Raw genomic sequence first — 16,091 nt, forward strand, 5'->3', positions numbered from 1 at the left:
CTCTACATAGAGTTTAAATCTATTACTTCATCCCCAGTGAAATCCTCTTATACAGAGACTAAGGGTCCATAGAGTAGGATTCAGTCATTATCTACATCATTTAATTCGCTTGAGTGACACCTGTTTATAATAGTTTCACATAAAATCACAAATATTATAGCTTAAAAATGCAACTCATACAAATTTTTTTTGAAAATAAATTATATATTTTGTAAATGTATAAAATAAAACTTGTGTCCTATGTGGTGGTGTAGTGGCTAGCACAAGGACAGATTTAGTGATTTGTCGGATCCTAGACAAAATATAGGGATGGGGCCCTCATTTCAGTGTTTTAACATCAATATTTAAAATTTCAGCTTATGTTATTTAGCATTAACAGCAATAATCAGGCGTGTACGGGGCCTAAAAGTGGCCCTGGACTTTCTGGCCCCGAGTGGATCACCACACCTGGTCCACAATACGCCACTCATGAAGTAAGCATTCTGATGGCATTTTAGAAAAAAAACACAATTAATTAGCAAAAAGTAAAAATAAAACTTTCTTAACTATAAGTTTATGCAGCGTTTTGGGGGCCCTTGCTAGCTCGAGGCCCAAGGCAATTGCTGCACGTACGTTATCATGTTTGCCTTGCACCTCCAGTTTTGGAGGTTCAATTCCTGCCTCTGCCCTGCATCGTAGTTCTCATCGTGCTTCAGGGGGTTTCATCCGGGTACTCTGGTTTCCTCCCACAGTCCAAAGACATGCGTTGTAGGCCGATTGGTATCTCTAAAAAATGTGTGCAATTGTGCCTTGCAATGGGTTGGCACCCTGTCCTGGGTGTCCCCCCACCTTGTGCCCCGAGTCCCCTGTGAGTCTTGACTCTGTGTAGGAAAAATGGGTGGATCTATGTGTCCTGCTCTAAAAAAAAAAGAAAAGAAAAAAAAAAGAACCTGTTTGAATATTAGTACTTGCAAACAAGCTAAAGTGTTGTGTGAAGTGTATTAAAGAAGACAGAGCACTTGTGAATTTTAGACTTGACTGAAAATCACTTACACACAAACAAACAAAAAACCTCAAAAGTGTAAACTCTGGGTTTAAGTATCTGTCCAGTGAAGTATTTAGCAGAGCATTTATCTCCATATCAGGTGTGTTATACTATTACACTGAGCAGACTGACCTATCATAACAATCAGCATATAGTCTCATATTCCATATTCTATTATATACTAGCAGTATTATTTAACTGAAAGTCAAAACTTTTGCTACTAAAACCATGCAGTAGAACTGCTCGATAGAAATAACATTGCTCATGTGACATCCTATTAAATGTAAATATTATGTATATGTACTTTGGCTAGTTGTTTTTTTCTCCATATGGTTATAATGTTCCCAAGACTAATACATCACAGGTATTCATCATGTATACATAAGATGGACTACCATAACAAAATGAGCATAAAGTTCAAGTCATGCATAGATGTTTAAAATCGAATCATTTTCCTATATGTCACAAATGACCAAATAGTCTTCAGTAATTCCAGACAGCATGGAGAAAGTTAAATAAAGTGAAGTGAAGGATATAATGGATGCCTGAAGGGTTGCATAAAACATCTCAAAACTATGACTACACAATAAATTGATGGGATTTATGTGCATTAAATTGTGTTTTTATGAAACATCTTAAGAAACAGGGGAATAATGTCGACTGAGATTGATTACTTAAAGTGAAAAACAATAAGAATAATTTTATAATAAATAAATAATGTACAATGTAAAATAGATAAATTATTTACAATAACCTGATTGCATAAGTGTGCACACCCTTAAACACATTTAAATTTTATCACAGCATTTCATCTTTTTGGATCAGAGTAGATCAGTTTGGAGCGTCTTGATTTAGCAATATTTTGCCATTCTTCCTTGCAAAAGCATTCTAACTCCGTCAGATTGGCTGGACATCTCCTGTGCACAGCCCTCTCCAGGCCACCCCACAGATTTATGATTGGATTTAGGTCTGGACTCTGACTGGGCCATTCCAAAAGCTTGAACTTGCTTTGGTGAAACCATTCGTTTGTTGATCTGGAGGTTTGCTTTGGGTCGTTAACATGCTGAAAGGTGAAATTCCTCTTCATCTTAAGTGTTTTAGCAGAAGCCTTAATGGTTTGCACCAAAATTGACTGGTATTTGGAGTTATTCATTATTCCCTCCATCCTGATAAAAGCCCAGGTCCAGCTGAAGAAAAACCACTCCAAAGCTCAATGCTTCCCTGTGGGGATGGTGCTCTTTTGGTGTTGTGCTGGGCTTTTTTTTTTTTTTTTTGCCAAACATGTTTTTTGGTTATAGCTAAAAAGTTCAATTTTGGTCTTGTCAGGTATCATAACACATTATTCCACATGGTTTTGGGAGATAAAAAGGAGTAATTTTAGATGTGTAATTCACAACCTTAAACTTTTCATTCAAAACGTTGCTAAATGTTTGAGATTTTTCTTTATTCTCTCGACCATATAAACAATAATACTTAAATACTTAAGAGATGATAAGTGAATTTGTGATATTTGTCTTTGTACGGAATGAATGAACACAGGATATTCCAGGTGAAACCATCAGGGTTGAACAGCATTAATAGGCACTAGATGGGACAGTGATGTGAGAAGTTTAAATAGACCCTGTAATGCAGCCTGGCTGGGGTTTTGAGGTCATTTAAAAATCCACTTAAAAATGATATTATATAGAACACAGATACATTCATGGCTCATTTGTTCACATTTGATCCGCACTGAATCATTTGTCAAGTACTGAATAGAACCCATATTCTGTTCATTAAAATTTACTCCAAGTACGTGCATACCATGTGTGTAAAAAGAAAATCAGTACCATCATGCCCTTCTTTAGAGATTTTATATTGATTAGTTTCACTTGTCCATTTGCTCTTACTATATTAATGTTTACGAGGGGCATCTACACTCAGATTGTGTTTTTGCTTTGTGCAGGATAATAAAATACATCAAAAAGGCACTCGGGATAAACATTGTGTACATGGACTTTTTAATAATGCTGTAAAATGATTAGCAAAAGGAGACTTCATAATCTTGCTTACAAATCAGAATATATAACTTCAGATAATAATAAACACAGGAAGACATTTCTGTAACCCATCATTCACAACAGCCTTTAAATCTGTTTGCTGGTCCATCTGTAAGAGAAAAAATATTATACATGCATACAAAAATAAATTTCCAGCCCAGCTACACATTTGAGGTTTCATGCTAACTGCAATTCTATCTGCTTTTTATAGTTACAGGTGTGGGTCACATTTCTTCTGTCATATTCTGCAGAGAGCATAATAAAGCACACCCTTCTTTTTCCCCCTGGTTTCACAAACAAGGCTTAAGCCTAGTCCCAGACTAAAATGTATGTTTGAGCTGTTTTAACTGAAAGCTACTTGCACGGACGGATCTTAAAACACGTCAGTGCCATTGTTTTATCTCAGGATGTGCACCAGAAATATTTTTTTCTAAAGACACGTTTATAAAAGCTACTGAAATGTCCTAATTTATTGAAGATCTAATCCTGGCTTAATGTAAACCCTGTCTGTGAAACCGGGCCTTTATCTTCTAGTGAAGGAGAAGAACATTCATTGAGCCTGTAATAAACTTTTAAACAATCTTTAAATAGTAAAAAATTAAGGACACTAATGTAGTAACCGCTGAAAGTATCATGGTGAATATAGTCACAAATAAGGTCAAATATTTCACAAGACCTTGAGCGGGGATAGTTGTGACTTTCACAATATAACATCCTCTACACAACACCAGCAACGATGAACTAAACCTGTTCTGAGACCAGGAGCTATGCTGAAAGAAGAGAGAGCAGCACCTTGCACAGGAAGAACCTCTCCTCCCACTCGTCAACCCCATCATACTTACACTTCTTGCAGCATAACTGGACTCACCTGTGTGTAGCACAAGTCAAACCACTGAACAGAAAAAGGTTGGTGGGTGGACTACAAGACACAGTCACACTTTATTTATAATAATAGAGTGTTTATTCAGAGTCGTACCATCACCTCTTGGGAGAGGGTGAAGATGGCTACCTGTGTTGGAGTGTGATGGAGAACAAGATCACTGCAGCACAAGCACCATGGCCAGAAATCCTCTTGACCTAAAAAAGAAAAACATGTTTGGTAAATCATGAGGCTGTCTAACAGAAATTAAATCAATACATAAAAACATGACAGGCATTCTGGCTAGGTCAGCTGATGGAGGACAACATACCCCAGCCCACTTAGCTTCCACATGACAGCCAGGAAGTCTTTCTTGGTGGCCTCCAACACAGCCAAGCACTGCATGTGGAAAACAGCACCTCAGTAAGAATCTGAAAATAAAAGATCATCACCTGGGACTCACAGAGGCCAGAAATGCTGCTTATGTAGAAAGTTTAAAAGCAATTCAACATCCAGGTCATAAACACACACTCAGCAGGAATATAGATTTATAATCTGCGGCTTTAAACAACGTTTGGGGGAAGGTGCACTTCCTAAACATGACCACACGATGGCAGTCAAGATCCATCCAGAACACCACGCAGCGCTGCTATTTTATTTATTTTATTTTATTAATCACCCTTTCTTCTTCTTCTTCTTCTTCTTCTTCTTCTTCTTATTATTATTATTATTATTATTGTAGTATTCATATTAGCATAAGATTAGGAAATAATTTCTAAAAACTCAGTCACACCTTCATGCTACCTCTGTGCATGATGTCAATGGTGCACTGCTCCTCTTTCTCCATAGATACTTACAGGGACCCTCGACTTTAAGCCTTTTTATTGCAAAAGCAGCTGCTACAATAATAATTATGTGTAGATGGAAAAAAAAGTATTAGGCTAAGCAAATGTTCTGAGTTTTTTTCTAGCAGTTTTTGACTTTTTATTTCAATTTTATTTGTATAGCGATTTTTACAATAGACATTGTCTCAAAGCAGCTTTACAGAAATATCATCACGGTATACAGATATTAAAGGTGTGAATTTATCCCAACTGAGCAAGCCACTGAGTGCCGACGGTGGCAAGGAAAAACTCCCTAAGATGTTTTAAGAGGAAGAAACCTTGAGAGGAACCCGACTCAGAAGGAACCCGTCCTCATCTGGGTAACAACAGTTAGTGTGAAAAAGTTCATTATGGATTCATATGAAGTCTGTATGGCCTTAGGAGCAGCCGTAGTCCCAGCAGTCTGGAATTAAAGAAGATTTGAGCTCCATCCAGAGGCAGAAAGGATCTGGATCTCTAGTATCTCCATAAATTCGTGGGGGGCTCGGCGAAAGGAGAGAGGGAGAAAAAAGATAATTATGACTGCGAAGTAGTAGAACAGAATCTAGTCAGGGTAGGCTTGAGTAAACAAATACGTTTTAAGCTTAGACTTAAACACTGAGACTGTGTCTGAGTCCCGAACACTAATAGGAAGACTGTTCCATAACTGTGGGGCTCTATAAGAGAAAACTCTTCCCCCTGCTGTAGCCTTCACTATTCGAGGTACCGTCAGATAGCCTGCATCTTTTGATCTAAGTAGGCGTGGCGGATCATATAAAACCAAAAGGTCGCTTAGATATTGTGGCGCGAGACCATTTAGTGCTTTATAGGTCAATAAAAGTATTTTATAAATCAGTGTGAGATTTCACTGGGAGCCAATGCAGTATTGATAATATCAGTGTGATATGGTCGTATCTTCTGGTTCTAGTTAGGACTCTAGCAGCTGCATTCTGGACTAACTGGAGTTTATTTATATTCCTACTGGAACATCCAGACAGTACGGCATTACAGTAATCTAATCTAGAGGTGACGAATGCATGAACTAGTATTTCCGCATCATGTAGTGACAATATGTTTCTTATTTTAGAAATGTTTCTGAGATGAAAGAAGGCTATCCTAGTAATATTATCTACATGAGCATCAAATGATAGACTGGAGTCAATAATCACTCCAAGGTCTTTAACTGCTGTACATGATGAAACAGAAAGACCATCCAGAGTAACCATGTGATCAGAAAGAATACTTCTAGCTACACGTGGGCCTAATAAAAGTATTTCTGTTTTATCAGAATTAAGTAGAAGGAAGTTAATTAACATCCAACATCTAATGTCCTTTACACATTCCTCAACTTTACTAAGCTTCTGTCTGTCCTCTGGCTTCGCTGAAACATACAACTGTGTATCATCAGCATAACAGTGGAAGCTAATTCCATGTTTACGAATAATTTGACCAAGGGGTAGCATATATAAAGTAAAGAGCAGTGGGCCTAAAACAGACATGTACATGTATTTCATCAACACTGCTACGAGCTTATTTTTTCCCCATAACAATAATATAGCCTTATTCTCTGTTTACTCAGAAAGACTATAACTTTATTCCCAGTTCCTCTCCTTAATTTCAGTCACTTCTTCACTGAAACCTATAATCAGAATAACTCCAAAGCTCAGGACCCAAGTCTCCACTCTAAATCCTGTGTCTAGAACACAAGCTCTGAACTTTTATCTAACACATTTGGTGTTTTATCTGCTCTAAAGCACCCACCTCAGCTCGTGCAGGCCGCTTAATTAGCTGATGACTTGAACCAGGTGAGTTTGGTGCAGGTTCTAATTGAACATCCTCAGGAGTGTAAAGAAGCCTCTCTCTAATATCTTTCTTACCGGTTCAATTCCAGCTTCATCACCACCCCAAGAAAGCACTGCATGTTAGTAGTGTTCAGGGTCAGTATCTAAACTGATAATCTATTCACACACACTAGCACTACTGCACTTCACATCCAGTATTTCCTTCTCTAATGTAGTGGGTTCATAATAAAACTGCCATATTTAATCATCAGCACCAAAAGTCATGTTTATTCTCATCACTGCTCCTGTGTAGCTTAATATGTTCTGTAGGAGGCCTCGACTATTTCACTCGAGAATATCCACAAATAGGGAAGAAGATTACAGAGATAAATGTAATGTATACATTATTACATTAAAACAACGATTATCAAGGGAGAGAAAGAAAGTGAGTTCTAGACCTCTGATCTGTACATGACGTCATCAAAGATCTTATGGTTCACTGCTCCAATTTAACTGTCTGTGTGTGTTAGGGATGCACCGATGCCGATACCAGTACTCAGGTGTCGGCCCGATACTGTGTTCATGTATCTCGTACTTGTAAAACTACCCCGATACAACCGCACCGACACCACTTTATGACAACGTGACATAGCCTAACCTCTCGTCACTTGAGCAGGTAGTCGGAAGAGGAGCAATGTCAGAAAATCGTCACACGCACGTAATGCGACACCGCTAGCTTTAGCCTCAGAGTCATCGACACTGACTTTCTTCAATTTACTTTCTGTCAGTGTTATCTTTTATTCCCAACATGACCTCAGTCCTCAGCAGACAGAGGAGAAATCATCACGTGACTGAGGAAGAAAGTGTGTGTCCTCTAAGTCAGGGATTAAACACCTCTGAGAAGGTGTATAAACTTTATAAAGCGGAGTTTGTGGAGCACGGAAGCATGATAGTGATGCGGTCGCAAGCTGCTCAAAAGGTTTAGTTTAATTTAAGTTTGTAATTATATGCTGTATCTGCGCGCTTGCAGTGTAAATTCTGTCGGAAGTGATGTGTTAGTAACTGGTCACGCGCGTTACTGGTCACGCGCGTTGCTGGTCACGCGCGTTGCTGGTCACGCGCGTTGCTGGTCACGCGCGTTGCTGGTCACGCGCGGATACAGAGTGTAGCGCGAGTAAGATCTGTAATGTCTAATTCAAACATTATGATCAAAAGTAAAATCATGTCTAAAGACACCGAGGAACAGAAACCACAAGGTGCAGTGAAAGTGAGTTTTTATTATTCATTTAGGACTGGAGTTTAATTCTGTGCTTTTTGTGCATCCATAAAAAATAATAATGCTATCTATCTAACTCTATTTATAAATGTTTATATATATTTATCTTATATAGTTAGTTTACATTTATATTATATAAGTACTTATGCATTATTTTTTTTATGGATTCACAAAAAGCACCGAATTAAACTACAGTCCTAAATTAATTTTATATATATATATATATATATATATATATATATATATATATATATATATATATATATATATATATATATATATATGTATATGTGTGTGTGTGTGTGTGTGTGTGTGTGTGTGTATGTATTGGGTTCTTTTCTGTTTTGGACAAACATCTGTGTAAAGTTTTAGTCTGAATTTGTATTTGTAACACTCAGTTTGTGGATTTTATTTTAAATCAACAAAAAGGCACTGAAAGTTTGCCCCGCCCCCATCAGATTAATCGAAAAAATAATTGACCAATTAATCGATTGTGAAAATAATCGTTAGTTGCAGCTCTAATAATAAGCTGTATCATGAAATTGTTTTTTTTTTAAATAATAAAAACACCTTAATTCTTTTCAAAATAGAGTTGTCTTTGATAAGAAGAATGGAGTGTAATATAGTGTGAATCATAAAAATTCTATTTCATTTCTATTTGTTTACAGAAAGACTTCAGCAATAAAAGCAGTATTTTGCTGTAGTTGTTAAGGGGCTGTTTACACCACAACGTTTTCAAATAAAAACCGAAAACGTCTGATGCGGTTTGGCTGTTTGTTTCCATGACGACGGCGTTTCGGGGCCTGAAAAGTTTGGAAAACGGGTTTCAAAGGGCAAGTTTTTGAAAACGATGCCGTTATCATCTCCGGTAAATCATGTAAATTATTATCCAGAAAAACCACAGCTCCTCCGTTTACTTGTATTTGTTTACAGCGCGGTCTTTCCCTCATCAATATGGCGGACACATACAGTTGGTACGTGGTTAAAGAGAGTGTCGTGTTTATACAATAAACCAGTATGTTTATTAGAAACTACTGTCTGCAATATATAAGTATATCATATCAAAGTCCATATAACATGGCTATCATACTTAAAGCGACTTATTAACCCTAGAATGCATGAACCAAAAAGCCTACACAAATGCATAAAGTGGGTCGAAAATGAACCATACTGGATTGGATGGTTTTCTTAATTAATTTGGTGTCCTATTTAAAATAATTATTTGATATAATGTATGATACACAAATGCCTGCAGTCCGGACCTTTCACCAATTGAAAACATTTGGTGCTTCCTGAAATGAAAAATACGACAAAGAAGACTGAGGACTGTTGAGCAGCTAGGATTCTGTATCAGACACAAATGAGACAACCTTCCTCTCCCAAAACTCCAGCAACTGGTCTGCTCAGTTCCCAGACTTACACAGACTGTTGTTAAAAGAAGAGGGGATACCACACAGTGGTAAACATGGTCCTGTCCCAACTTTTTTTAGACGTGTTGCTGCCATCATATTCAAAATTACCTTTTTTTTCCTTAAAATGGTACATTTCCTCAGTTTAAACATTTGATGTATTCTATGTTCTTTTGTGAATAAAATATGGGTTTATGAGATTTGCAAATCATTGCATTATGTTTTTATTTACATTTTACACAGCGTCACAATTTTTTTAGAATTGGGGTTGTAGAAAACAAGGCTTGGATGCTAGAAATGCACTATAAGATTTTACAAAGAAACAAAGAGGGGTATACGTAGACAAACTAAACAAGAGCTAAAGAGTGATAATCATATGACTTGCTCAGTATCTCTCTGTGTTGTTCTTTCCAGCTGTAGTGCTTTTGAATGCTGTTATGGTGGAAAGTATAAGGAAGGGATTTGATTATCCAGTGTGGCTTGGGGAGACTGACACTTGTATACAATCTTTTTAGAATCTGTCTCAGTCTGGCTCTTATACAGAAAAAAATAAAATATTTGGTTATTTGATTCAAACAGAAGCAGATGTTTGTCTACTATATGGAACTGAACTTTCAAAACAAAATCATAGGAAGCTTAACAACCCAAAGTTTAATCATTTATACTCTGCAACCTACAATTCCAAGCAAAGAATTTCATCGTACTGGATTATGTGTTACGTTATGTGTTTACAGTACTTTTCTGGAAGCCCGGGTCTAGAATGTGAAACATATCTGAAATATATTTTACAAAACATAATTTGTTACTTAACTCATTTAAATGTGGCAACCCCAAAAAATGGTGGGTGGTGATGAAGCTAAAAGGAATATTCTGAAATGTTTTTAGAGATCAGGTATGCAGATTTTGAGGAATGCAGAAAGTTTTTAAATGTGCAAGAATGTAAAGTGTAGAATTTACACTGATTAATTTCTCAGAATTTGTTAGCGCTTCACTGACTAATGGACTCTTACCCAGTCACTGACTGCTGATGGTTGGCGTGCTCTAGGTAGAATGACTGTGCCATATTCTTTCTATTTTTGTCCTACTACAAACATTTTTAGGAAAAACACTTGTGGCAAGGTGGGTGTAGTCGATGAAGGAGGGAAACAAACAAACAAACAGTACACACACACACACACGGTTCTATAGTTCCACAGAACATTATACCACCAGCAGCAGTCTGGACTGTTGACACAAGGCAGGTTCATGCTGCTGATGCCAATGTCTGACCCTATCATCTACATGTCACAACAGAAATCAAGATTCATCAAATCAGGCAATGTTTTTCCATGCTTCAACTGTCCAGTTCCAGTGAGTCCACACCCACTCTAGCCTCAGGTTCCTGTTCTTGGCTCACAGACAGGAGTGGAACCTAATATGGTTGTAGCTTATCCACCTCATTTGGTTAGACGTATTGTATGTTGCAAGAGGGTTTTCTGCTCCCACACTTGTAAAGAATTATCATTACCATAGCCTTTCTGTCAGCTCGGACCAGTCTGTCCATTCTCCTCTGTCCTCTCTCATCAACAAGGTGTTTGTTTTTCTCCACCATTCTGTGTAAACTCAAGAGATTGCTGTCTGTGAAAATCCCAGATCAGCCTCTAAAATTCTCAAACCAGCTCATCTGGCACCAACATTCATACCATCATCACTGAGATCACTGAGATTCTGATGTTTGCTGTGAACATTAACTGAAGCTTACTGAAATACTTACCTGTATCTGCATGATTTTATGCATTGTGCAGCTGCCACACGAATTAGTTAAGTTCTTTTTCAAACACATCCTGCAGAAGCAAATAAGATCGGCACTCCAGCTGCTTTGCGCAGCCTAATGCAAAATGTATTCAAAATACTATTTTTCCTAAAACAGATCATTAAGAACTCCAAAACACCTGAAATTGGATTCAAGGCACTGTATACAGTGTTACCACCACTGAAATCACCGTTTAATTACATATGCTTCAACAGTTAAAATATATCATAAATAAATAAATACATTATTATTATTATTATTATGTGTAATTTATATAGCTCCTTACTCATAACCAGTGTCGCTTTACAATTACAATGTCTCAACAAAACATGGAACATGCGGTAGACTAGATTTGAGAAAAAATATGATTTATAGTTTACAAAGAAATATTAAATTTCTCATCAAAACACGATTTCACTGCTTATGCTAAGCTTAATTTACACAAGTTTCTAATTACAAGATTGAATTATATAAAGTGAGCGTGATCGATTCATGTAGTATTAATGTAAATCCATTACATTATGAAATCTTGGGGGATGTTGGCACTAATAGGTACTATAACTATAGTATTTAAATTAACATGATTCAAAGGTGTGTGATAGAATAGCACAGTGTTTTAATAAATTCAATGCTAATGAATATTAGTTGCTATTATTAATTAATATTATCCTGGTGTCTAATATTTTTTGAGAACAGTTTCATATTGAAATACAATGAATCTGCACATTTTAACAGTTCAAATGGAGAAGTTATTAATGTTTTGTCACAGTAATGATTCTGTGTCTCATTGCCAAAAATGAAAACTTCTTAACTCTGAAAGTCAATTAAACAATGTTTGAAGGAGAATCTATAATAAATGTATCATCAGATGACTAAAGGGAATGCTGGATGATCCGTCACATCAGTTTTAGCCTGACATTTTTGCTTTTGCGTCACACATTTGTACAACAGTTTTTATGAATCAGACATTGATTGATTCTTAAATCAATTATCTCCCTGGATAAAACCTATACCTATATTATATATGTATATATTTATGTATGTATAAAATGTAAATGGAAGCTTTTTGCTTCATGTTTTTTTAAACTTTTCTGTAGACTGTCGTTTGAGTCAAACTTATTTGCATTTGAAGAACACAAAGTGCATTTGCCTTTTAAATAAACTAAATAACCATTTAGTGATACACCAAGTGGACAGGTCAGAGTTTAAAGGGTCAAAGAAATGACTTTCTGATCTATGTCAAAGAAGGTAATGAGAAATCTCTCTAAACTGTGCCTTTATTTTGGCACAATGAATGATATATTTGTTATATGATGCTCTTCATATAATTTGATGTGCACAGTTAAAGTCTGATTATTAAGTGGTGGATGGTACATTGCTTCCTCAATTGGCTATTTTCTTTTTAATCCTTGAGTGCTCTTATAAATTGTCTAAAGTTGGTATCTTTCTAGTTAAGCAGAAAATGGAGAATTCACAGAGGCCCATGCTTTTTCTTTTACTTGAAACTCTGATTTCAAGTATCAAACTGATTTCAAGTATTTTAAAAAATCTCGTTTTACAGTACACTATGATTGATTTAATATCACTTGTAAATTGTCATCATTTAAAAAGACAATACCTTTTATAGATAAAAAACACAACCTATCAAATGTTGCCATAATGTATATTTTTTACGCAGGGATATGCATTTTCTCATTGCAGTCGATTCTGACCCATCAGCAAGGTAAGAATACAGTATAGTAGAATACAGAAATACACACACACACACACACACACACACAAATGTCTGAGACCACATTGAAAATCTCTTACATTTTGAGATAAATTGGTTTTAGAATTTATTAATATTTAAAACAAAGAAAGTAAATGTTTAATATTTTGGATATTTTTTTTTTTTAATTCTGCAACTGTAAACATTAAGAAACTCTGAATCTCTTGTAAATATTTTAAAGATTGTACTTTATTTATTTTTTTATTGAAGTTGCAGTCAATAATACAATTTCTAATGAAAATTCTAAAATTAAATAATAAAAAAATGCAAAATAGAAACATTTTCCACTAGTGCTCTCAGACTTTTGGCCCCGACTGTGTGTGTATGCGTGTGTGTGTGTGTGTGTGTGTGTGTGTGTGTATGCGTGCGTGCGTGTGCATGTGTGTGTGTGTGTGTGCGTGTGTGTGTGTGTGTGTGTGTGTGTGTGTCTGTACGTAAACAAACTATTAATGAAAATAAAATTTTGTGTAAGATAAATGAATGAATAAATATGTTCTCTTCTCCCCTCCAGTCGATGTGGCCTTAGGAGGAATAGCAGTACAATCTTCTTTACATTAACAATTATCCTGCTTACTTTGCTATCGATGACAACAGAGCATCTAACATGAATTTCAACTCGTGTGATTACGGCTGCTCCTAACGCCATACAGACTTCATATGAATCCATAATGAACTTTTTCACACTATCTGTTGTTACCCAGATGAGGATGGGTTCCCTTCTGAGTCGGGTTCCTCTCAAGGTTTCTTCCTCTTAAAACATCTTAGGGAGTTTTTCCTCACCACCGTCGCCACTCAGTGGCTTGCTCAGTTGGGATAAATTCACACCTTTTAATATCTGTGTATATATTATTACTCTCTGGCCGGCGCTCAAAAGTATTGGGACCCCGCACGGCCAGCTGTCAAAAGTACTGGCACCCTTGACGGTCGGCTCTAAAAAGTATTGGCGAACTACACGGCCGGCTCTAACAGTGCTGGTGCCATATCTGTCCGGCTCTCGAAAGTATTGGCACCCTACGTGGGCGGCTCTTGAATGTATTGGCGCCCTGTCCAGATTTCACCACGGCAAGCACCGCTCACATTTTCTTCAGGAAATGTACTGGTCTAGTTATAATTCTTCTTCTTCCACCTTCGTGCCATTTTACCTCTAAAGAAAATGTTAATATATTGAGATTTTCAGTCCCTAGTGATGTTCTGAGTAAGAAAATAACCATACCCGTGCTTGCTAATAACTGTGCTGAGTGAGAACCTGTTCTACACACAGATCACAGCTCAGCTGCGGTGTTTAGAGACGCAGAATAAAAGGAGCGCGCTGTAGTTACAACATCGAAGCACATCACACCACCGCCCAGCGCTTTACAGATTCATAACAAACTAATAACTGGAACTAATGAGCTGGGCTCGGTCCAGACTACTGTCCACCCTGTCCTCGATTTCAGAGGCTTTAAACTCAATCCAGCGCTCAGATCGATAACTATTTAGGAAGCCTGACTCTGCTATTTATAACCGAACTATCCGTTACATGGTGAAGCTAGTTACAGAAGTCGGTATAACACTAAATATTCACATGACATGACAACCACCAAAGTCTATTTAATATATTAACTTCATTTTATTAACTTATTGTACTTACTAATGTGCTGGATTGGTTAAAGTGTGTGCTAACTCTGGCTAGTAAAGTCCGCTAGCATAACAATTACTTTAATATTGCGATTCAATTATAAATAAAGTCTTAAAGCACGGAAATAAAATTACAAACTTATAAACTGCAAAAAAAATTATAATAATAACTTACCTTTCGTTGTATTTGGTCTCGTTGCAGCAGTAGAATCACTCCTTAGGGCAATGGAAAGCAGCTGGTGCTATTAATCTGTGACAGCCAGGGCAGATGGGAAATGTAGTTCTTTTCCTACTTCCTGTGTGGTGTTTACGAACTATTAGTGCAGTCAAAAAAACTACACTCCGCCATAACCCGACTTAAGGATTTCGTTTTACTGTTTGGAGATTTTTAAATAGTGTCATTTCGCTGTGCAGAAATTTAAAAACTCAAACTTTAATTACTATTAAGACTTATAATTATTTGGACAACATGATAACTATCTGTTCTAACTTATTAATGTTTATCTTATGCTAACAATCTAACCTTCTAACAGTCTAATTAGGCTTTTAACTTACCAGTCACTTTTTGTACACTTACATTTTCTGTTAATTTTAACTTAATTAAATATCAATATTAATGCCTAGTTGAATAAAACTTTAAAAATATTACCTCTTTGTTTTAAATCTTTTAAATCCGCTAATAGGTAATAGAGCTAATGTGCATATGCAGATTAGCCACAGTCCTTTACTAAGTGGGTGGTACCATAATTTGCATAAATTAGATTTGCAGAGTGTGTGAAGTGGTTGGCCAAACCCCGCCCCCCAAAAATACCGGTTCCAGACTAAAGGGGGCGAAATAGACCAAACCGATCACACACAGTTTGTCCAGATCATGCGTTATATGCCAAAGATAAAAATTTGTGAGGCGTCTATTTACAGCCTCCTCGACACTTTTCAATGCATCACCCCTGTGAGGACGTGGATTTTTGTCCCCTTGATGTTTTTGGTCCCCATGAGGTTGCTGTGTAAACATGATGATGTCCCCATGAAGTGATAATTACAAACTCTCTCTCTCTCTCTCTCTCTCTCTCTCTCTCTCTCTATCTCTCTCTCACACACACACACACACACACACACACACACACACACACTCACACATACACTCTCTCTCACACACACTCTCTCTCTCACACACACATACTCTCTCTCTCTCTCTCTCTCACACACACTCTCTCACACACACACTCTCTCTCACACACACACACCCTCTCTCACACACACACCCCCTCTCACACGCACATACTCTCTCACTCTCTCACACACACACACACTCTCTCTCACACACACACACCCTCTCTCTCACACACACCCCCTCTCACACGCACATACTCTCTCACTCTCTCACACACACACGCTCTCTCTCTCACATGCACACACCCTCTCTCTCACACACACATACTCTCTCACTCTCTCACACACACACACACACTCTCTCACACACACTCACACACACTCTTACACACACATACTCTCTCTCTCTCACACACACAGACACACTCTGTCTCACAGACACACTCTGTCTCTCACACAGACAGACTCTCTCTCGCACAGACACTCTCTCTCACACAGACTGACACACTCTCACACAGACACTCTCTCTCTCACACACACAGACACACTC

General features: G+C 37.2%; 1 long non-coding RNA gene across 1 annotated transcript; it reads right to left on the reverse strand.

The window, feature by feature from the left end:
• Positions 1–2,705: 2,705 nt before the first annotated feature.
• LOC128629759 (uncharacterized) lies at positions 2,706–15,149 on the reverse strand. The gene is made up of 4 exons (XR_008394143.1): positions 15,081–15,149; positions 14,607–14,727; positions 4,254–4,353; positions 2,706–4,140 (listed from the first exon to the last, which is right to left on the reverse strand). It is a non-coding gene; the product is annotated as an uncharacterized LOC128629759 (long non-coding RNA).
• Positions 15,150–16,091: the final 942 nt, after the last annotated feature.

The sequence above is a fragment of the Ictalurus punctatus genome, unplaced genomic scaffold (genome assembly GCF_001660625.3).
Source record: "Ictalurus punctatus breed USDA103 unplaced genomic scaffold, Coco_2.0 Super-Scaffold_100, whole genome shotgun sequence".
Taxonomy (NCBI): Eukaryota; Metazoa; Chordata; class Actinopteri; order Siluriformes; family Ictaluridae; genus Ictalurus; species Ictalurus punctatus.